Source organism: Cervus canadensis, chromosome 6 (genome assembly GCF_019320065.1).
Source record: "Cervus canadensis isolate Bull #8, Minnesota chromosome 6, ASM1932006v1, whole genome shotgun sequence".
Taxonomy (NCBI): domain Eukaryota; kingdom Metazoa; phylum Chordata; class Mammalia; order Artiodactyla; family Cervidae; genus Cervus; species Cervus canadensis.
Genome location: NC_057391.1, coordinates 61,496,768 through 61,520,978, shown reverse-complemented (window position 1 = coordinate 61,520,978; position 24,211 = coordinate 61,496,768).

Below are 24,211 nucleotides of genomic sequence, written 5' to 3'. Positions count from 1 at the left end.
ATACATAAGGATGAGGGAATGAAAACCAGGTAGAAACTGCTAGGGGTTCATAATAAAGCTGAATTGTTGTTTTTTTTTTCAACCCTCCTGGGTTGTAGTACCTTCAACAATGAGGTACAACAGCTTCATCATGAGATGATGGTCCATGATCTGAAATGGGTTGTACAGAGAAGATGCCAGAGGCACAGGGCCAGAGGAGCTCTCCAGAATGTAGCAAGATTTCTATTTTCCCTCAAAAGCCTTTTCTGCTTTGTTTCATTCAGAACTTGACTAAATTAGAATGTTTCACACTTGTGTTAAGCCTTATTTGGAGAAGTCAAGCCATGTATCTTTTCTTAAAAAAATTGCCTTCTCTGTGCACCAGCAACATGGATGTTATTTTCATATATCAAGCCAAAACAGAAATCAGTTTACAGCCTGTTATTCAAATTAGGGCAGCTGTGAATTCTTCTCTGTGCCAGGAGGTTTTATGGCCATCCATTCTTAAAGCTGACAGTGGTTTCAAGAAATATGTGTTAATTTTACCAATTGAAAATGTATTTATTAAGAAATTTCAAATATTCAGAAAGATACATGGCTTGAATAGGCTAGCTTTGCTGAAAATGAGCAATCCAGATTTGGGAGAGAGAGAAGAACCAACTTTTCAGACCAAAATGCCCCTTCAACTAATGAAACAGCAGAATTTATTTTACTACTGAGGTTAGTGGAGCCAAAATCTTATTATGGAACACAAATCTATGACCCACCGAAGAGCTGGAAGACTCCGCACATTTCTGAGGTTAAGCAAAAGTGTCGATGGGTCAAAAAGAAGTATGTCCATGAGGCACAGAGCTAAGGCCTGAGAAAGTAGGAGAAGAAGAACTACTTCTCAACTTTGCTCAACTTCATGGCTGTTTTGTCCAGGGAAGTCATCTTCAGTGACTCAGCCTCATCAAATCTGAGTCTGTAGGAGATGGGAAAATGGTACAAAGAACTCTGAGCTCCTAAATGAAAAGTCTATGTAAACACAGGTATTTTTAATTAATTTTTTATTCCTCTAGGAAGCTGATTTCCATTTCTCTTTTTCTCCTCTTAATATTCCCCCCCATTAGTCATTCTTTTCTATGGTCAATTGGGTTACCACCCAAACCCACAGTGACACCTGCTGGCCAATCAGGAATGGCGGGACTGAGTCCCTGCAAAGGCCTTGGCTGGCCTGTGTTGAGCAAGTGAGTCCGTTGAAACAACCATTAAATACTATCAAATTATTTTAGAAATTTAGAAAAAAACTAAGTGAGCCTTTCCCTCCAAAGGTCATCTTGGGAGAGGTCAACTTTGCAGGGTAATCTCTCTGAACCAGTACAAATGTAAACTTTAATTACTTATGTGTTTTGACCTCATAAAAATGAGACAAAAATACATCCGGTGCTACAAACCAATTATTAAGTCTTAAGAAAATTGTTACGCTAGTTAGTCATTGGAAGTCACTTTTTACATTGGTTTTTATCAACTACATATAGTCCAAAAGATTTTATGTAGCATTAACTTAATGAAGCCCCAGAAGAAACACACACATTGTTTCCTTTAAAAATATTGATTAGATCTCCAACACAATGGGTTAAAATTTTAGGTTTAAGACATTCTTTCCCATCATTTCCCCCAAATTTTCAATTCTTGTTTCTTTACTGAAGAATATTCATATTTTGTTAATCCTAGGTATTTATACATCGGTTATTTTGGCTGGGTACATTTTTGAGGATGTTTGCTTTGTTTTAAGCAAATCCGTTTCTGATTTAAAAGTACAAATTCTAGTAAAAACAGAGACAACAGGAATATTTTTTAACATTTGTACATTTTCTTAAAATATTTACACTTTTCATTTGAAGGTTAAATCCTAGGAAAAATTGCCCGTACACATGTTCATATTTGAACCAGGAGGTTGTCCCTGAGGATTTGTAGCAGCAAATGTGTAATGGACAAAAATGTTGGCCTTCTTCATCCTTACTCTGTGTTCTAAAAGCCAAAACTTCAGTTTAGCATGACCTTAGAAGAATAGTGATACTTTTAGCATTTCCTGGTATTTGGTGGAAGGAATGTTTTTATTTGACTGCGGATGTCACTTGGTTTACAGGAAAGATTTGGTAACGTGTTCATGCCAGTACTGCACTTACCCCAAATTTCTTGCTATGTAGAAAGAACACATGTCAAAGCTCACTGTTTGTTAAATGGAAAAGATTCAGTACACCAGAAGCTTCTATTATAAACATTGTGACTTCGTGCAATTTACAAAATGTTCTATCTCCATTAAACAATAAACCCTTGACCCCAGAGCTCAGTTTCGGGATTCTGCGATTTGAGAAGGTAGACATAATGGATGGCAATAATAAATGAAAAGTTCAAGAGGTTAAGAAAAACTGTTTAATTATTTCTCTAGAGCGTGGGCTGCAGAAGCCTCGCATGTCTGCCTTCATCGCTGTGGAGACGCTGCATGGAAGGGGTCCATCCGTGCAGCCCAGGCGGGGCATGAAAGCAGGTCGCTGGCCCTCAGCCGTGTTTGTGAACAGATGGTCCCTAGATACCCTTCCATCATTGAATCTTGCAGTTCCTGCCAGGGGAGATCCAGTGCCAGTCCCAGGGCTCAGCATCTGTTTTCCAAAGAGTTTGGATTTGTTAGCATGAGAAATGCATTGCTCATAGTTGCTTCCCAGCTGTGGCACTAGTGAGTGTAGCCTTTTTGCCTTATTAATTTGTAAAAAACCATGTTCTGTCCTCTCTTGGAGGCTTTCTTATATAACTAGTTTCAGGCGCAGGCTGCTGTGCTCTCAATCCCATACCCATTAAGCTGCCTTGCTAGCTAAGGAGTTCCTTCTTAAAAGACTCTTCATTTGAACTTCGCAAGATAGAGTGGGGGAATGTCCAACATGAGGGCAAGACCTGGCAGTTCCCAGGGTACCATGTTCTTTAATTCAGATATCCCAGAAAGAGGTCACGTCTACAGACTGGGACCTTGGTTGAAGAAACGGTCTGGGGAAAACCCTCAATGGAGCTCAGAGGGAAAGCCCTCCCACAAGGGCAGGATTGAAGCAGATCTAATGGAAACTTCTAGTAGAGTCAGTAGCCAGCTCAGAGCAGGAGCCAGTAAAGAATACAAAGGAGATCTACACTCAGGATTTTAAGGAGAGAGCATAGACATTCTTATTACCGGATGAACTTGAATTCTTTAGCATTTCTCTCCCTCAACCCAAACCCAAAACTTTTATAACAAATTACTGTCTGTCTGATTCCACTTAGACATGCACAAATTGGATCAGAGCAGTGGTCTGGATGAACTTTGGTTTCTGAACTCTAGAAGAGAAGTATTGTGAAGGCTGAACATGGGGCTTCCATGGTAGCTCAGCTGGTAAAGAATCTGCCTGCAATGCAGGAGACCCTGGTTCAATTCCTGGGTTGCAAAAATCCCCTGGAGAAGGAAATGGCAACACACTCCAGTATTCTCACCTGGAAAATCCCATGGACAGAGGAGCCTGGTGGGCTACAGTCCATGGGGTCACAAGGACTCAGACAGTACTGAGTGACTAAGCACGAACATAGGAAAGCAAAGTGACCGTCTTTGCTATAATTTAGACTCTGAGCATTTTTTCATTATAATATGAAAAAAATTGAAATAAAAACTTCAATGAAAGAAATATAGCATCCTATGTATCCAGTGTCTTAGTGTGAAAGACTATGCTATCAGCATGTTCCTGAAAAGTATGGAAATGGACTTTTTCCAATGTGTAGACTACTCGAGAAGGAGGCATACAGAGGTATGGGTAAAAACAAGAGTTTTGAGTTAGGAAGTTCTGGGTCCCCTATCAGAGTGATCTTGAGGAGGATATTGAACTTTACAAAACCCATCATCTAGTCTATAATCGGGGATGATAGTTCTGACCTCAGATTGTCGTAAGGATTAAATGACAGAATGCACCTAAGAAGAGACTCAACATAGGGTCTGGCATTACTCAACCATTGATGGAAATAACAATTATAATGAAGCCATTAACTATGAATATAAAGTCCTTGAATTTAAATCCAGTCTTGACAACAATTTGCCATGTGAACACAAATTTCTTCCCTTTCCTTTGGCTTAGGATCTACCCTTAGGTATCACTGGGATGAAAAACAGAGTACATAAAATGTTTCTTATTTTCAAACTGCATAAGATTAAAATGAAATAATCATTTTGAAGGAAAAAGACTATGTCCTCGGAGTAAGTGTCTACTCCAATCTTGTTCTGCACTATATAGATAACTTCCTGACAAGGGGGCAATTACAAACCCATGGCCTCAGCACTAATTCAGACAGATGGGACAACGGCAGGTGGCTGAACACAGTGGCTACAGGCCAGCTGAAGAGAAAGTCCAGCTAAACCAAAAGGCAGGAGTGGGCTTGAGCAAAATTTCTCAACCGCCATGCCCACCCACACTGCACACGGGGTTGCCTCAAGTAGATGAGCGATATTGGATGCATGAGACAGGGTGCTCAGGGCTGGTGCACTGGGATGACCCAGAGGGATGGGATGGGGAGGGAGGTGGGAGGGGGGTTCAGTTTGGGAAACGCATGTAAACCCATGACTGATTCATATCAGTGTATGGCAAAAACCACTACAATATTGTAATTAGCCTCCAACTAAAATAAATAAATTTTTTTAAAAATAAATAAAGAATGAAATAGAAAAAAAGATTAACTGAACCCCTGCCAAGCCCCCCATCCCTGCACCAACCCCTCGAGGTGGGAGCTGTTTGTTTGTCTGGATGCCATACACATGGTTGATGTGAATCACAAAGTGAAGAAGATGGGGAAGCCCCAGGTTCAAGGAAAGGTTGGAATTAGGATGAGGTAAGGATGAGATGGCTGGATGACATTACCGACTCGATGGACATGAGTTTGAGTAAGCTCCGGGTGTTGGTGATAGACAGGGAGGCCTGGCATGCTGCGATCCGTGGGGTCGCAAAGAGTCGGACACGACTGAGCAACTGAACTGAACTGAACTGAAGTGAGGCACAAAATGTAAGAGGAAGACAAAAAAACTCAGTCATCAAGGTAGATAATATTTCAATGCAATGTTTTAAAAACAAAAATAAATGAACTAAATGCCATGATGGACTAAACAGAATTTTAAATAAAGATAGGATTGGGAGGTTCAGAGCACCAGGCCTGGGTAGGGCCAGAACTAACCTGGACCTGTGGTTGTACCCGGAGAGATCTCATACTGACAGAGCCAAAGGAGTGCCTGGAGGCCCCAGAGGAAAAGCCCAGAAATGTCCAAGGCCTGTTTTGAAGGCCTTGACCCCCAAAAGCCTTGTCCCCATCATTGCTTTATACTAGATGCATGAAAAGCTCCACACACTGGCTGGGAGATAATTTGAGAAGTAATTTCTGTACTGCCCTGGGTTCAGGGTTCACTCAAAGCTGGCAAAACTTTACTTTCAAGTTCAAAGGAAAAAACTGCTTATCGAAGAACTCAAGAGATTTCTTGAACCCAGACCTAGTATTTACCTTGCAATGTTTTGATGAATGAAGGTTAAATGGTTCCAAAGTACACAGATTAAATTTCCCTAGAATATACACAGTTTTGGAAAATGAAAGGGAAACGGTGCTTTGAGCAAAATACATTTTGGGCTCTGCTGTACCCCAAATATTTTTTAAAAAATACCACAGAGCTTGCCAAACCCAGAGCGCTTCTGGGCTCACACAGCCTCGGCTCTTACTTGAAAGTACCTTTCCATCCTGGTTTTCCCCACAGGAAGTCTTACTCTTCTGTAAATGAAAGAATCTCCAAATGATATAAACCTGACATCCACAGCAGAAGGCAAGAATAAAAAAGGCAAATACAGTTCTTCCTGGTCTTGTCATGAACGCAGATTGTTTCGTCACTCAGTCATGTCAGACACTTTTGCGATGACGAGACCTGTAACCCGCCAGGCTCCTCTGTCCATGGGATTTTCCAGGCCAAAATACTGGAGTGGGCTGCCATTTCCTTCTCCAGGGGATCTTCCCCATCCAGGGATCTAACCGTCGTCTCCAGGGACTCCTGCTTTGGCAGGTGGATTCCTTACCACCGCGCCTCCTGGGAAGCCAGGGTCATCATGTGAGTAGGCAAGGGGATGCTAGGCTCTGACCTTGGAGGACAGGCTCTGGGGAAGCAAACAGGACCGGGTCTGGTGAGGCTGTTACCTTCCATCACGAGGCTTTGAGAAAAGCGCAACGTGGTCTCCAGAGTCCTGAAGTCTTTCTTGAAACCTAACGACACAGATGACCCACGAGCGCGGGTATATTCAAACTTAGAAGCGCCAAGTGCTAGTCAAGAAGGGGTATGATCTGTTCAGTAGGATGCAGCTGGGGGGACCGAGCAAAGGAACCACATTACAACGAAAGCAAAAAGGTCCTATGCGGTGGGGGAGGGGGGGAGCGGATCAGTCTCATTCTCCTAGAGCAAGATTAGATGTGGGTATCAAGCAGTTTCGTTTCTGAATCAGAGTGCGCCGGGCAGTGGGAGCTCAGGTCCGCAGGGCAGCCGGGTGAGCAGGGCGGAGCGGAGGCGTTTCTGTTCCTGAATTTGTTTTGCTCGCTCTGGCGTGAGAAGCCAGGCGCATTTCTTCAGCCTTGGAAGCGACGAAGGAGACCTGTTCGTTGGGGTTTGTGAATCAACCGAGAGGAATGGCGTTTAATATTTAAATATGTCTCATGTAGCCATTAAAAATCTTTTATGAGTGTTAAGCCATTATTAGAGCAAGATGGGCCCCAGGTCACAGACCCTTTCATGGCATTCCCACTGGACTGATGAGACAGATAAAGCCTCTGCCCAAGACAGTGGCTGCCTCCAGCCCTGAATTCAGTATGCCTACTGTAATTTAGAATTCTAAAGGAAACAAAAATTCCATTAGAAGTATTCTACCCCAGGAAAATTTCCCTTTTCATTGAACAAAAACAGTTCCTAACTCACTGTTAGGTTGGGGTGTGTGTGGGGTGGGGGGTGGATTGTGGGTGTGTGTGTGTAGTTGGTGGGGCTGGGTAGGGAATACAAACCAATGATGACCAAGTACATAGAAATTAAAAATACACATGAACACCTGTTATTCTGGAACACATGAGTTATGTCCATAGAAGTTTTTCACCTTCTTATGTTTACAGATGACATTAGGTTCCACCCCAACCTAAGCTACTCACTCCTTCCATGTTAACTGAAAATGACAGAAGGAAAGAACAATGTCCACACAAGCATGAAAAGCTATTAAAAGAAGATAAACACACTGCGTAAGAGAAATACATGAGTGGGCATGGATGCTGTAAATTTTATATAGCAACTTGTTCAGGAAGACCTACCTTACTCGTGAGTGATATCCTACACTTGCCAAAATTAAAGCTTTAGTGTATCCCCATGCCAAACCATATTCTACAGAGAGAGGCAACCACACAAATGAAGGGTTAGGTAGTTATTCATGTAAATGCTTAAAAATATACTTCTTCCACTTAACCCCACAGAGGATTGAGTTCTATTTTCAACTGCCTTCAGAACATGGCATTCCTCACTCAGATAATCTGCTAGTAGGTATCAAACCATAAGGATGAAACACAAATGTCTTATGGTCTCCAGATCATGTATTCAGCAAAAAACTTCATCATATATGGCAGAAACCAGTGCAATATTGTAAAGCAAATACCTTGCAATAAACATTGTTTTTAAAAAGTTTAAATTGAAAAAAACAACTTCATCATAGCCTATTTTTGTGTCGTATATAACAACTTGCTAGTTCCATAAAGCACTCGCTAAAATGAAACAACAAAGAACTACTTAATACAGATCCTTAAGTTCTGATATTGATGGTATCTGATTTTTTTTAATGAGCATGGACAAAGGAGAAAACCATTCCCAAGTGGTTTTCCAGCTATAGTCTAATGTTAAGGCATTTAGAAGAAGGTTTTGCAGATGGCAAGTGGTAGCAGGAGGGCAGTGATTACATTGGATATTTTTAACTGACTTGCTACTACAATGCTATTAATTAGAGTGCTATAGTAATCAACAAACATTCATCACACTTCACTGATGTTTGGCTATAAGGGGCAAAAGTGCTTCTTTCCAAAGTAAAAAGCATGGGTGAAATTGGAAGCTTTAGAAAGTGGTCAGGAATTGCAGTGGTTGTTGCTCTGTGTCTGTCCATGAACTTGCATTTGAGTCTGCCTTTTCCCCCTTCCTTGCAAGAACTTCATAGATGCCCATTCACACCTTCTTGGTGCATCCCTGCTTTGTTCTCCCCCATTTATTCTCTTGATCTTCATCCTCAAGTTTTCAACCTGTAATTCCTGCCGTGATTCCAAGTCTACCCTGTGGCTTCTAAGCTAACCTCATCAGGCACTCTGTATTTCCTTAATTCTAAATTCGAGCAAGATAGCAGAGAGAGGATGTCTCCTCTTATCCATCCAGACACCCCTGCCGGAGATGAGCAACAAGACTATGGACAGGCCATCCTTGGATCCAGTGTACCCCATTAGTGCAATCCAGTCTTGTCAGACAATGGAGCCACTGATTTATCAGGGCAGTGGCTGTGAAAGGACCTGTTCAAGCACAGCTCATAACACTGAGGGCATGAAACACAAAACACTCCCCCAGGAAGCTGTTTTGGGTGGGGAGGATACTTAAGAGCAGATGTAGGCTGGGTGACAGCAGCTGTATTCCCCACTAAAGGAGAACTCTGTTTTCACTTCAATCTGGAAACAATTCAAAGGTAAAAGTCTTCTCCATTGTATTTTTGGTCAAAAGAAAATTACTCAGATAATAAGAGTGCCCAGAAAAAAGAAAAAAAAAAGCACTGCCTGCTAATGAGTAATTAGAAGTAAGCATTTTTCACACTAAAATTAGTGGGGCAAGGGATCCCTGGAACAAAATTTGTTAAAGCTAAACAACAATAGGGGCTTCCCAGGTGGCTTGATGGGTAAAGAAACTGCCTGCAATGCAGGAGATGCTAGAGATATGGGTTCTATTCCTGGATTGGGAAGATCCCCTGGAGGAGGGCATAGCAACCCACTCCAGTATTCTTGCCTGGAGAATTCCATAGACAGAGGAGCCTGGTGGGCTACAGTCCATGGGTCGCAAAGAGTCGGGCATGACTGGAGTGACTGAGCGCAGCACAACCAACAACAACAAAAACAAAACTGTGTGTCAAATAAACCTGGAGAAAAAGTTCTTGGGGCCCTGACACACAGAAATAAGCATATAGGAGAGTAAGGGTGACCCTCAGAAGAGAAACAACAGCCACTGTAAGACCCAAGAGAAGAAGCATGTGTCAGGGAGATAGACATTGCTGCTATTAGTATGTCATTATGTTTGGTGTCTGTATTAATGCCTTTTATTGGCTATCCTTGGTCTGGGTTTTAACAATCCTTAGTGAGAAGGGACTTAGAAAAGAATAGCCAAGCCCTGTGGTGCTCTTATTGATCATCTGTTACCCATAATTATGCTTACATTATTGTTGTTCAGTCGCTCAGTTGTATATGAATCTTTGCACCCCAGAATGCCAGGCTTTCCTGTTCTTCACAATCTCTTGGAGTTTGTTCAAACTCATACCCATTGAGCCGGTGATGCTGTCTAACCATCTCATCCTTTGTCACCCCCTTCTCCTTTTGCCTTCAACCTCTCCTAGCATTAGGGTCTTTTTCAATGAGTCGTCTCTTCACATCAGGTGGCCAAAGTGTTGGAACTTCAGCATCAGCCCTTCCAATGAATATTCAGGGTTGATTTCCTTTAGGATTGACTAGTTTGATCTCCTTGCAGTCCAAAGGACTCTCAAGAGTCTTATCCAACACCACAGTTCAAAAGCATCAAGTCTTTAGCACTCAGTTTTCTTTATGGTCCAAGTCATCCATATATAACTATTGGAAAAACCGTAACTTTGACCTTTGTCAACAAAGTGATGTCTTTGCTTTTTAATATGCTGTCTAGGTTTATTAATGCTTACATTAATTGATGTGTAATAAATGATACGTGATTTTCAATCCATGGTAGAACTTAAAGTATACAATCTCCAAAAACATGCATACACACCCACAATCCCTCTTGTTCATTTAATCTGGAAATAGACACTTCCATTGCTGCCTATGCCAGGAGCTTTCAAGAAATAGGAAAACTGTACAGCAAGACTGTCTGGAGCTTTTTCCTTCAAAATGTTATTTTTAAGCAACTGCCTAGACTCTTATTATCTTCTCAGCCATCTCTACAACTGTTTCAAGGAAAGAAATAAAAATGACCAGCAATCTTCTAGTTTGCATCTCTATTCTCAATCTACCATGGAAGGAGAAGGAAGTGGTTACCCAGACTTAAATTCTAACAGAATGCATTTCAACCCATTGCTCTTTTTTTATGACTTAGAGATTGTGTTCAGGATAAGACTAATTCAGGAATACGCGAAGTCTTGGTTCTGGCACTGAAGTCTAAGCTCTACAAGGGTAGTGAGACAGTATGCTTGGGTTGTTCCCTTGCCTAGTACAGGGTTTGGCCCATGACTCAATTGTTAAAAGTATTTGTTGAAAGATTCAATTGATTGACAGTAGGCAAGAATGGAAGAAAGGACAAACGAGGTAAGGGGAACTAAATAACATTTTTGCAGGATTTTCTCCCATCTTGTTAGCTATTGTTACACCAGCAGAATCCAAATTTGGATACTTTAGTAAATGCAGCTGTTAAATCATGCTGAATGATAGACAGAGACCTTCTAAATTACTTAAATCTGAAAGGGCAAGACACGAAAATGACAGTCTTCCTTGTCCTCAACTAAGTCAGTGAGTAGTTATGGGGCTCCAGTCATTGTCAAACACATGCAATTTTTTTTTTAGTTCAAGTTTTGGCAATTACTTGGCTAATTCTCAAATGTGACCTGATACAGCACCAGAGATTTTAGAAATGAGTGATGATGATGTTAATTATGATGGATGACCCTGGCCATATTCTGATTACTATTTGTAGTTTCACCATTTGAGTTGCAATTCACTGCCCATTAGCTCATATCAATGTCTGGTTATAAAAGTGTTCATAACATTTACAATGAGAGACCTTGGTGATTACAGTCATATAAATGTGTGAATAATTGAGAGGTTATGCTGCTGTACACGCCTCATCAAGCTTCCTTTTCAAGTCTCAAGAACATATTTAAAGCTCAACATTAGACCTCAATTATGCTTGAATTACCAGCAAGGAAAAAAAAAGAGCTACACTAACAAAGCTGTCAAAAACACCCGCTGCTTTAAATTTACTTGGACAACTGGACAATGGAAATAGTTCACTCATTTAAGGGTTGACTTCATCTGGTAAAGATTTCACTGCATTTAAAAGAAGAAGGGAAAAAACAGCCTTCAAATTTATTGAGTTTCTTTCTTGGTCCTTAAGAAGATAGATGGAAAATCAATCTTGATAAAAAGATCATAAAGTTGACTGGATTGCCAAATTTACATTGCAGACAGTACAACTGATATAAAGAGAAGTGAAATGTTTATGTATGTATGTATATGATCTTACAAGATCATATTACAGTGGTCTCAATAAATTACAAAGGACCCAGCAATAAAATAATTTTGTGCAGTGCATACCACCTAAGATTACAATTAAGTACCTATCAAATTTGCTTTGACTCCACAAGAGAAAGTCCTGCAGTTTGAAACTGAAACTAACCCACACATGTGGAAGAGTTCTTTCCTTTTCTACTAATAAAGATACATTTCATACCTGTGCTATTTTAAAAGACAAGTTTCATGGATAACTCCAAATTGTTCTAATGTGAAAGTATGAAGAAAAAATATATGGTAAAATTTAAAAAATAATAACCAACAAAATTCAAAGACTTCATTAAAATTCTAATCCATATTTATTTTTAATGTATTTTGCGATCTGTACAATAGACCAAGTGGGTATCAATATATTCTTAGATTATGCATATCATGTTAAGTTTTAAATTTTAAACTGTCCACAGATACACTTGATAAATTCCTTACCCTGAATCCCTTATTTATGTAAAATAATGCTTACCACTCAAAATAGAATAGATTTCTATTGCTTTGAAATCACCCTATTGGGTGACTACCATTTTAAAGCGTCGCTTGAATTGCTTGAAGTTCTTCTCAGCATCTTACCTTAGAAGAAGGTAGCATAAAACAAGGAGCCTTAAAGGCCAACTCATCCTATTCTCTCATTATAAAGAAAAGGAAACAAAGGTTCAGAGAGTTCAGTGACTTGGCCAAGGCCACAGTACAGCAACACAGTGGCAAAGCTTGAATTTCCATCCAGTTCAGTGACTCTTACTCTGATTTTCTTTCCCTATGTCATCCTCCACCAACACCAGATGCTGCACAGAAACCACCATCATTCCCCCCCGCCCCCCGCCAACTCTACCAAGGAAATTAATTCAATTTAGAAAGTGTTCACCATGCACCTACATGCATATTACTCTAGAAGGCAAGGTAGGCAGGTATAAGGATGACTACAACTAGATTCCAGCCCTGGAAGGAAGATACATTGCCAGATGACCGTTAGCTATGGTCAGGACTAACAGAAGACTTGCCATCTAAATAGCCAGCACTGGGAATCATTCCAGGTTAAAAGAGCTTGGGTTGCTTTGAGAAGTAAGTGGCATTTGAGGATGGATGAGGAAGATTTTGGCAGATGGCTTGTTATTCACTCTGAAGAAGTAGTTCTGCCAAACTAGTTCAATTTTAACCACTGAAAAAACACAACCTAAAAATATAGTAGACCATACCTGGTTCATGAATGGTGGGTCAGAGTGTTACTGCAGACAGAGCAGATAAGCCTGCAGACTGCTAAATGCCTTAGCCATAGCTTTAGCCAAGTTATCCATGTAAATAAATCTGCCCCCAACACAACAATTTACTTTCTAGTAGGATATGAAGGGAAAATATTATTTTCTTAGTTTTATGGATTAAAAAATGATGATCAGAAAGATTGAAGACTTGTCCCCAGATACATGGCTGACAAGTGACAGAACTGAGGCTAAAACCAATTTCTTCCCACGCTCTGCATTTTCTATCCCACCATGTTGTCTTTACAAGTTTATTGCTTTTAAATCCATTTTATGAGCATTGAATAAGATGGGAGTTGGATACATACAAGGGTACAAGCTTTCAGAATAAAACCAATCTTGATAAATCTCCTGTTGTTGTCACACACTGTGGACTCACTCACAGCCCCCATTGAAACCATGAGCAGGAACTTTGTGTTATCAGGCAGTATCCTCCAGATACGGTTGGTCAGGCATTGCCTAGACATTCGCCTCCTTTCCTAAGAAAACTAGAAACACCTGGATCATGTTAGGTCACTTCTGGGTTTCTACAGCTGGATTTTATGCTTCTCCCCTCTTAAGGAGTTGACAATCTACAAAAATCTTGATATTCAGCCAAGAAAGCAAGAGCTTTTTATTTCGAACATGGACATTTCTATATGTTCTGGCGAAGGAGTGGCGTGGGGAGAGTGAGTTGGAAATTATTCCTTATGGTGTATAAATAAAAGTGTGTGCAGTAAGAAAGATGGGTCACGACCTCCTAGTACAGATATATTAAGCAAGAAAAACCACCGCATTTTCCTCCTAAACAATCCTCTTCAGCATGACAAGTGGCGGCATGACTCAATAGCTCAGTCGAAAGAGCCCAGTGGAGAGTAACTTCAGGCCGCCTGTATTTCGAGGACCATCTGCTGTGTGGGTCCACACAGCTGGGCCTCCACTACGTCCTTCTCCACCCTCTCTCAAAGAGACACTTGAAAATCTCCTTGATCCAAGCAAAGGGCAGGGGGCCAGGGGTGGGGCGGTTCTGCTTACTCTGTAGCACACTATTCCTCTGGTTGAAAGTTTCTGATGTAAAATTAGTCATCAATTTAGCTATTTTTTTCCATGAGTCTAAACTTTGGCTTTTTGAATGTAATGTGTAGATGTGAAATATCCAAACCATGGGAGGAGCTACAGTTTCCACCACATGAACTTTGAGGCCAGCCAAGTTCAGAGTAAATTTGACATTAACCAAACATGGCTTCCTTACCCAGGCTGCAAGTTGAAAAGTCCCCATACTGAAATCAAGAAGAGGAGGTTCCCTGTCCAAGGGAACATGAAATACTCTGAGACAGCATGAAACAAAGGCTTGCTGGCTCTCTGCCTCTGGCAAGAACGAGCCAATGTGTACACATCGGAGGGGTGCTAAAGGCAGCTTCACATTTACCAGCTATGAGAGGTGTATTGTTGGCCAAAAAGTTCATTCAGGTTTTTCTGTAACATATTATGGAAAAATCCAAACAAACTTTTTGACCAATACAATATAGCATGTGGGAGGGGGAAAACCAAGGCAAGAGGGTAAACTCCACCTGCTGCTATATTATTTCCTTGACCAAACTGGAATTATTTACATATATATTTATTTTCCATCAATGTATAGCTCAGTGCTTGTGTGCAGCTGGAGATCTGAGAGGAGGTGTGTCTTTTATTAAAAGATCCCTTCTACATAGCAGTCCTGGTCATGCATTAGATCTACCCTGGTTAGGTATATATGGGTGTGTGTGAGCTCAATATCATGTCCAACTCTTTGCAACTCCACAGACTGTAGCCCACTAGGCTACTCTGTCCATGGGTTTCTCCAGGCAAAAATACTGGAGTGGGTTTCCATTTCCTCCTCCAGGGGATCGTCCCGCCCAGAGACTGAACCTGCATTTCCTGCATTGTAGGCAGATTCTTTACCACTGAGCCACCTGGGAAGACCACCCCAATTAGGTACTATACTTTAATCAATGTCACCAGTCTCCCATGCTGACATCTGTCCAGCCAATGGCCATTAAAGTCAGGTTATCATACTTTGGCTTCATTCTGACAATTATCCAAAGCTTTCTTGTATTGCTCCAGATCTTGCCTCATTCTGGTTCTCAGTTTAGTTCAGTTCAGTTGCTCAGTCTTGTCCAACACTTTGCAACCCCATGAACTGCAGCATGCCAGGCCTCCCTGTCCATCACCAACTCCCGGAGTCCACCCAAACCCATGTCCATTGAGTTGGTGATGCCAGCCAACCATCTTATCCTCTGTTGTCCCCTTCTTCTCCTGCCCTCAAACTTTCCCAGCATCAGGGTCTTTTCAAATGAGTCAGCCCTTCGCATCAGGTGGCCAAAGTATTGGAGTTTCAGCTTCAACATCAGTACTTCCAATGAACACCCAAGACTGATCTCCTTTAGGATGGACTGGTTGGATCCCCTTGCAGTCCAAGGGACTCTCAAGAGTCTTCTCCAACACCACAGTTCAAAAACATCAATTCTTCAGCACTCAGCTTTCTTTATAGTCCAACTCTCACATCCGTACATGACCACTGGAAAAACCATAGCCTTGACCAGATGGACCTTTGTTAGCAAAGTAATGTCTCTGCTTTTTAATATGCTGTCTAGGTTGGTCATAACTTTCCTTCCAAGGAGTAAGCGTCTTTTAATTTCATGGCTGCAATCACCATCTGCAGTGATTTTGGAGCCCACAAAAATAAAGTCAGCCACTGTTTCCCCACCTATTTGCCATGAAGTGATGGGACCAGATGCCATGATCTTAGTTTTCTGAATGTTGAGCTTTAAGCCAACTGTTTCACTCTCCTCTTTCACTTTCATCAAGAGACTCTTTAGTTCTTCTTCACTTTCTGCCATAAGGGTGGTGTCATCTGCATATCTGAGGTTATTGATATCTCTCCCAGCAATCTGGATTCCAGCTTGTGCTTCATCCAGCCCAGCATTTCACATGATGTACTCTGCATATAAGTTAAATAAGCAGGGTGACAATATACAGCTTTGACGTACTCCTTTTCCTATTTGGAACCAGTCTGTTGTTCCATGTCCAGTTCTAACTGTTGCTTCCTGACCTGCATACAGATTTCTCAAGAGGCAGGTCAGGTGGTCTGGTATTCCCATCTGTTTCAGAATTTTCCACAGTTTATTGTGATCCACACAGTCAAAGGCTTTACTCAGCTCCTAACTCTTGACTTTGTCTCTCATCTGCCAACCTGAAGGCAGTCCCCTGTATTTAATGGCAGCACTGGCCTGTGCTCATGTTAAATTCCCTAAGAACAGTGAACTAGAATCATCCATTGACTTGTACTCTCTTGGAAACCCAGATGGCTACTTCCTCATAACCTCAAGATCCAGCACTTTTTCCTGGGACCCAATCCACATCCCTGACCTGTTGAGCCCTGTTCTGTACAGTTGAGGGGTAGAGGTATGTATCACCCCTTTCTCTATTGTTGGGCAGCTAGTCACCTTATTAAGGAGTCACACCATGAGATTAAACAGAAAGATAAACCTCCTTAGATAACAGGGTCAGGAAATAAGGGAACATCAATGAATATTAATAAATCGAAGTAAGAAAAACAGTAACAGTAAAGAATATTCCTACGTCCTCAATGCCAATAGCCAAAAGTTGTGATACGTTTGCTCCTGTGAAAAACTCTGCTGCTATTCATAAGAGATACTTCCTCTTAAGAGACATAACTGGCAATATCGATGCTCACAGTATTTCAGAAAGACTGTCCAAATGTAGTCATTGTCAGGTCATTGTTAAACAAAAAGGCAAAAAAGCATTAAGAGAACCTAAATAACATGTTCATCTATTTTTCTTTGAAAGTAAGGAATACGCAAGAGTCACTCCCATTCAGTTAGAGGATGGTTGCTAGGATCCTTGAAAACCATCAGTGAAGCAATTTAGAAAGCCTAGCAAAAGATGAGATCCCAAGGGTAAGAGACCCCAAGCACTCAGACTTAGAGCTGAGTGGGGCGTGTGGTTGGAGAGAGAGGATGTTGTGGAGAGAGGAGGAAAGAGTAGCTATTGCTCATTACCTATAGAGAAGCCAAGGTGTAGAAAGGCTGGGTAAGGTGCCAGACCCAAGTGATGCTACTTCCTGCCCTATATTCATTCCAAAATAATTCATTTGCCAAAGCTGTGCCAGGTCCTTGCTCAAAACCTGTCAACTTTTGCCTTTAGCGGGAGTTAACATAAACCTTTCATTCATAGGGTCCTGAGATAAGAAAGCAAGCTATAGGGATACAAACAAACAAACAAACAAACAAAAAATCAGATGGAACCAGCTGGGATCAAGATGGTGATGAATCTGACTTGCAACAGACCCTAAATCTCACAATAGCACTGAGTTCACCACATCGGCATATTAAATGCCACACTACAGGCAGCCATGACCAGACATTAAGGACCGAAGAAGCATTAAAGGAGGTGACACCCCACCCTCTCACAAAAGCACTGCCCCTTCTCCAATAGACTCATGCATACACATCTCATCACTAGCCTCATTCCTCCTCCCCTTGGCTTCCCTCATTAATATCAAATCCCTCTTGCCATGCTGGGAGAAGTTGATCTGTGAACTGAATTCCTATTTCTCCATTCTTTGGACACTGAATTAAGCTTGCACTGAATCAATCTCAGTGCAAGCTGAATTCAGATATTTTTACTGGCTGCTCCAACCCAAATGGAAATAGAAGCTTTCCCTGCTAAAGCAACAAGCAGGGTCCATACAACCTAATTCAATAGCAGTTTCCTTTTGCTCATGACCAACAGGAAGCTTGCCCAGGACCCAGTATTGCCTGGTAGGTAACAAGGAGAGTTCTGGATCTTTGTAGGTGGAAAGTTCATCTGTCTTCATGGTGTCAGTCTGTATGCCAGGCCAGCTGGGCATGCTGTAGGAGCTACTCCTGGAAACTGATGTCATTATGGACATGCCTGAAAGCATCTTTCCTCCCTCCTTTCACCTCCCACCAGAGCTTTCTGCCACTTGCAGAAGGCTTTGTTTTAATCTCTGTGGTATGAGGTGTCATGAGGGCCTCCTGGTGCTCATGCACGTGGCCCCTGGGCCTGGTCCTACAGGATGTGGGAAGGCAGTGGCTCTCGTGGGTCCAGGCTTTCACAATGGCTCTGGGAGGACCAGCTGGTACAACCGAGAAGTGCAGAGGAATGTGGGCAAACTCTGACCTATGGGAGATGGGAGCTGATGGGTGACTCCTTCTCTCCCCCTTCCCACAGATGAACTGTTCTGAGACAGTTCTGATCATTTATATGGCACCCTGAAGATGTCCTAAAAGATGGGACAATCAACCCAAATAGTTACAAAGCTTTGGCCAGCTTAGAATAGATCCCTTCGTATTTGCTCTTCCTCCTCTGCTGCCTCTTTTTCTTTCACTATTATTTCTCTAGCATGGCATATCCCTCTAGAGTTTTGCCTCAAGCTCTGTTTTCCAGGCTAACAGTAGGCTAAAATAAGTGATGGCCCTGCCACCACACAACCTGCAAGTGACAGAGTAGAGATGGAAACTCAAGCTAACATCAGACGTGATATACAGATGAGCAAAGATGCCAGGTGGACACACAGACGTAGCAAACGTCAGACTCTAATGAAAGAACAATGATAGGCCTGACTGGATTACTAAAAATGAAAGAGTAGAGCAAAGTAATTTTGGCTATCTGCATCCAGAGGAAAGTTAAAGCTACCAGGTCTTCTCATCTTTCCATCACTTACAATGATGGGTGGCCTTGATTTATCCTAGTAGAAGAAATTGTCTATGAAGATAACAGACGTTTGCGTCTATGTGTAATTTTCTCTCTGTTTTACATTCCTTCTAGAGTACTAGCTCGCAAATTGGTACAGAACATTCCCTCAGAAGTGACTCTGTTTGCACTCTCTCTGATTTTAAGATAAAGACTTCGGTTTAAGAAGCTCGACCACAAACACCAGTGACCAGAACTCCTGCAACCCTTATAATAATATCATCCTCTCACCCTATACAGATTCTTCAATAACTCTTAAGTTAAAAAGTCTCTACATGAGAAATAACAATAGAATGCTCTCCTGGAAATGTCCACCATCTTTAGCAAAGAGATGTCATTTTTAAGCTGCGTCTATCTTTGATTTCTCATACTGTGTTTGGGAGCTCTAGGTTTTGACACTGCACATTGACATTCCAGCAATGAAGAAAAGATCTCCAACATACATTTGCCAGCTCTACCTCACGGGTAGAGATCTAATTTTCTCCAGTTGTGGAAGATGGGCCACACATTACCAAATAAATCTGCCCTGGCTTCTCTTCTAGCAAAATGTGCATCTTCTCCCTGGAGAACTATTAAATAGATGATACAATAATTTCCTTGGACTCTACCAATCCTCTTAGCTCATCTCCTCGAATTCTCACTCGTCTCTACAGCAGGTCTGGGTTCAGGCACACCACTAGTGTCTCATTTATCTTCTTGCATATACCCCTCCCCAATTTTCTTCCTTCAGTCAAGGACAACTTATTAGCAAAGATCACATTAAAACACTATGACCATCAAAGAAAATAAAGAATCTTTCAATTCTCCCTTTGGGAATCTTTAACCACAAATGTCTAGAATCATTGATAACTCCTGATATTAAAATCTTTCTTTTCCTGCAAACGTGCACAAATGAATAACCTTGAAAGGTAAAAAAAAGAAAAAAAATTGAACTGGATTCTTTTGGAATTTCCATCTTAGTGAAGTCTGGATTCCACACCAACTGACCACTGGACCTTCAAGGAAGTACCAGGAGAGCTGGAGTCTATTAGGAAAACTCGTTCAAAGAGGCTCTCAGAGGTATAACTCCAGTCAATTTCAGAGCTTCTATCCACCATTATTATTGTTGTAAAATTTTATTGGTTTAAATAGAGATTAAGGGCAGCTTTGGATGGGAAAAGGAATCACTTGTCCAAGTCCGAGAGGCCAGCCAAGAGGTGTGTATGGAAGTAGAAAATGTTGTCCAATTCTGTGCTTTGAGTAAGAAGCTGGCAGTGAGCATTTCAATGACTGAAATGTGTCTGAGGGCATCATGTCCCTTTTAGGCTTATGAAGCCACCTTCTGTCTCCCTGCCCATATGCCAATAGCACAGGGGTCCCCAAGTCATGGATCTTCATAAAATCAATTACCCCACAATGGGTCAGTATTGTGCATTGAAGAACTCTATTTTCTCATGAAATAATAACTGCCACTAATAGAGTCAAATTGATTTTAGTTTTCAAACAGGAACTTAAGTCTACAGAAATAGATGTTAAGAAACCTACTCATTTGGAACAGGAAAAAAAAAAATAAACATTTCTTGGCTTGCTACTTTTAAAATTTTTAAAGTATTTTTTGTTTGTTTGTTGATTTTTACTCTGACTGCAGTGGTTTCTTGGAATCCGTTCAAGCCATTTCAACACAGCCAGGTAATTCACACACCATCCCAAGTGTACAAACCAAAGCAATTTCAGAGAAATCCAAGGGGCAGAGATTATCCATTTGATCACTTTTCTATTTGAAGTAGAGTCACCACTTTGTTCCTATGATGAATCCAGCTTTTGTACTGTTGTTGTTACTGAAGTTGGGAAGGAACCAGGAAGGAAAAAACTGTGGCCTTTGAAGCAATATTAAGTGTTGGAAAAATAATCTATATTTGTTGCAATTTTGGACTGAAGATGTAGAGGAACCATACGGTCAAGAAGCAAGGGATGCCTTTTCTTCTAGAATGAATGCTCTCCTACTGAGGATCCACAGAGAAAGAGTGACACCTGCAAAGCCTCTCCATTTCCATGTTCACATAACGAGAGAAGTCTGGTGGTCTCTCATGATTCCTTTCCCTTAAGTCTATAATTAGGGAACTCTCACAACATTCAGTCTTTCAATGATTTTTCAGGGCCCTGATTTCTTTCCCATACTTGATGGCTTTATATTCTGCTCCACAAATGGGTGGCAGAATTTAATAGGAATGTTGGCAAAGAAGAATGCATTCAGGGGAAAGGAAAAGGAAGCAGGCATTTTCTGAAAAATGTTACAGCAGTGAAGTGTCATGTAAGGAATCACTGAGGTTATAGAAGAAATTTTGCCAAGAGCAGCCTCCATGGGATAATTCTTCTGTGTGGAAGAGGAAAAGACTTATCTTGTAAAACCCCTCAGGACAGAACTAGGATTAAGATTTAGCATAATAGGAAGATTTTACTTTATTTTACAGGGAAAAAAAACAGAGCTGTCTAACCTTTGAACACGCTACATAAATAAGGAGTGAGGTTTTCAACACTGGAGCTATTTTAATAGAAGTTAAATGACTGCTTGTCAGAGATGTTGCTAAGGGAATGTCTCCTTGGAATAATGTTTGAACAATATTTCCAACTAAAATATTCCCTAAGTACCAATCAGTACTGGTAATTATGATTAAAGTTTTTTCAAAATAAAAAAGCTGGAGCCAAATCAACAAATTTACACAACACTGCTTTTAAAGTGGAATTATTCATCTACTCATCCACTCATCAAATAATTCTCTGAGCCCCTAGAATATGTCTGTATCATTTTAGGCACTGCATATAGTGACAGAAAAGTAGATAAAGGCACTGCCTTCATGGCATGAATACCTGTGGTGGTACCACACAATATACACTTTTATAAGTAGGACATCTGGTAATTTTAGGCAGCACCAAATTCCTTAAAGAATATGGAAATAAAGTAAGAGGACAGAGTGGGGGAGTCAGGAGTCAGTCACTTTAGCCAGGGTGAGTAGGAAGGTCCTCCCTTGGAAAATGTCATCTGAGCTGAAGACATTTGAATGAACAGAAAAAAAAACTACCCTTGCTGAAGCCTGGGGAAGAGAGTGAAAGGGCTCCTGAGGCAGAAGGGATCTGTATCGAGGTATAGAATAAACGCCAGGTGTCCTTAGGAGGACAGGTTAGAGAGAGAGGCAGGTCACAGGGCTGTGTAGACAGTGGTAAGGCATTTGGATTCTACTCCTATTGCAGTGGAAGCAAAAAGAAAGTGATCAAGTGGGGGAGTGACATGGGTTTGGTTCAGTGTTCTAAGTCGGTCTGGCTACTGTGCAGAAAACGGCTGTCTGGAGCCAAGGGTGAAAGCAGGTGCTTTCGTCAGGAATCGATCACAACGGTCTCGGCGAGCACTGATGAGGGCTCGGGCGGTGGCACAATTCAGATAGCATGTTGACTCTTCCTTAGACATCGAGGCAGACCACCAGTCTGAATGTTGTTCAGAATAGAAATGACTTCACATCATGTATGTGTGTTTCTGTGTTTATAAATGTATATGATACATATGTATCTCTAGGCTTCCCAGATGTCACTAGAGGTAGAGAACCCACCTGCCAATGCAGGAGACATAAGAGTCAGGGGGTTCAGTCCCTGGGTTGGGAAGATCCTCTGGAGGAGGGCACAGCTACTCTCTCCAGCATTCTTGCCTGGAGAATCCCTTGGACAGAGGAGCCTGGCAGGCAACAGTCCATGGGATCACAAAAGAGTTGGATACAACTGAAGTGACTTAGCACTCACTTAACACTTGTGGAGTGTATGCTTAGTATTTTTAGACCAGAAGTTGAATAGAAAGCAATCTTTGATACTCAAGGATGGATCCAAATAATGGAAAATTTAACAAAAGACAGAAAAACGTCTAAGCTTTCATTTTATTTGCCTCAAAAACACTCTCCCAGCTTTCCAAGGAAAGTCAAAAACTCTTCGTGTCTAGTTACTTGATTAGGTCTAACTGATAAAGAAATTGGTGTTGATGACCCTGTAGGGAGGGGCTTTCCTCTCCAACAATAAGAAGACAACATGGGGACAAAATACACCCTAAATCAGGCCACATTCTCAGGACCCTCCCCAGAGTCACACAGAACCAGTAACATGAGCAACAAGTTCCTCCAGTTTGTTGAATGGAGGGGAGGAATAAAAAGCTAACTTGCAAGCATTCATTCTTTTTGTTTGGTACTTTACTTTGGGGGGAATATGCAGTTGTTTGGAAACTGCAGGTGACATGACACCTTCAAGCCAAGATTAAAACATTGGTTTTCTGTGCAGATGGGTAAGCCATCAATCACTTGGCTGTAGGTGGAAAGTCTTTGCTTAAGTCATCAGTGGTCCCAAGTGTAAGCCTACCTGTGTTAAGCAGGGAAATTCTGTTTTTCTACTGTGATTTGATATTGAGAAACAACTTGAGCAGATAAGCTTTGTAACAGCACTAGAAAACCCCATTATTTCTAACCAATGAGAACCCCTGGACTTAATAGCTACATTCAGGCTCATGGGTAGTGTGTGCAATGACCAAGGAAATGTGGACCGGGACCAGGATGACTCACAATGCAGAGCAATAACACAGAACAGTTGAAACCAACAGTAGGGAAGGGGGTGGGAAAGGGAACCAACGAGATTAAGAGACTAGCCAGTTCCCACATTTTAAAGTTATTCCTTTTACTATGTTGTTCATTTCATTTCAACATGACAGCAAACTCAGGAAAGCAGTTTCTCCTAAAGGCTCTGTGTGAACACAGAGGAGGCCTGAGGCTTGCATCTTGAAAATTCCTTCCCTCTCATTCCATTGTTAAAACTTTAAGGAGAATTTTTTATCATTTAACATCTACCGAGAGGTTTCAGCTTAGAAGCTGTTCAAAATACTCCTCCCTTTCTTTTCTTTCTTCCATGTGGCCTGACCTACTCTTTCTTATTAACCTTTATCACCTTTTTTCAAAAACAGTCAGGAGTTCCAGTCAGTAATATGGATGGCAGTGTGGCCACTTGAGAAGGAAGCTCCTCCACGTGGAGGTATTAACCCCTCTCATGGCTAACTGGCTAACTCCTACGTGATTATAGTGCAGTGTTTGGGAAAGAGATCTGTCACAGGAGTAAACATCTGTGTGTACATACACATGCTGATGTGTATGCATGTGTAGACACATCGAACACACATGTGTTCTAAAACAGTTAGATGAAATAGCCGCTCAGCCCATGGCTATCATCACAAGAGAGAAATAAATTTCTACCTGCCTGCGAAGTCACTTCAGTCATGTTCAACTCTTTGCTATCCCATGGACTGCCAGGCTTTTCTGTCCTTGGAATTCTCCAGGGAAGAATACTGGAGTGGGTTGCCATGCCCTTCTCCACGGGATCTTCCCAATCCAGGGATTAAACCTGTGTCTATTACGTCTCCTGCATTGGCATGTGGGTTCTTTACCACTAGCACCACCTGGGAAGCCCCAAGAGAGAAATATTCATCTGCAAACATTTCTCAGAACTTCCCTGGTGGTCCAGTGGCTGACTCCACACTCCCAATGCAGGGGGCCCAGGGTTCAATCCCTGATCACGGAACTAGATCCCACATGCTGAACTAAAAAATCCGGTGTGTTGCAGCTAAGACCCAGTGG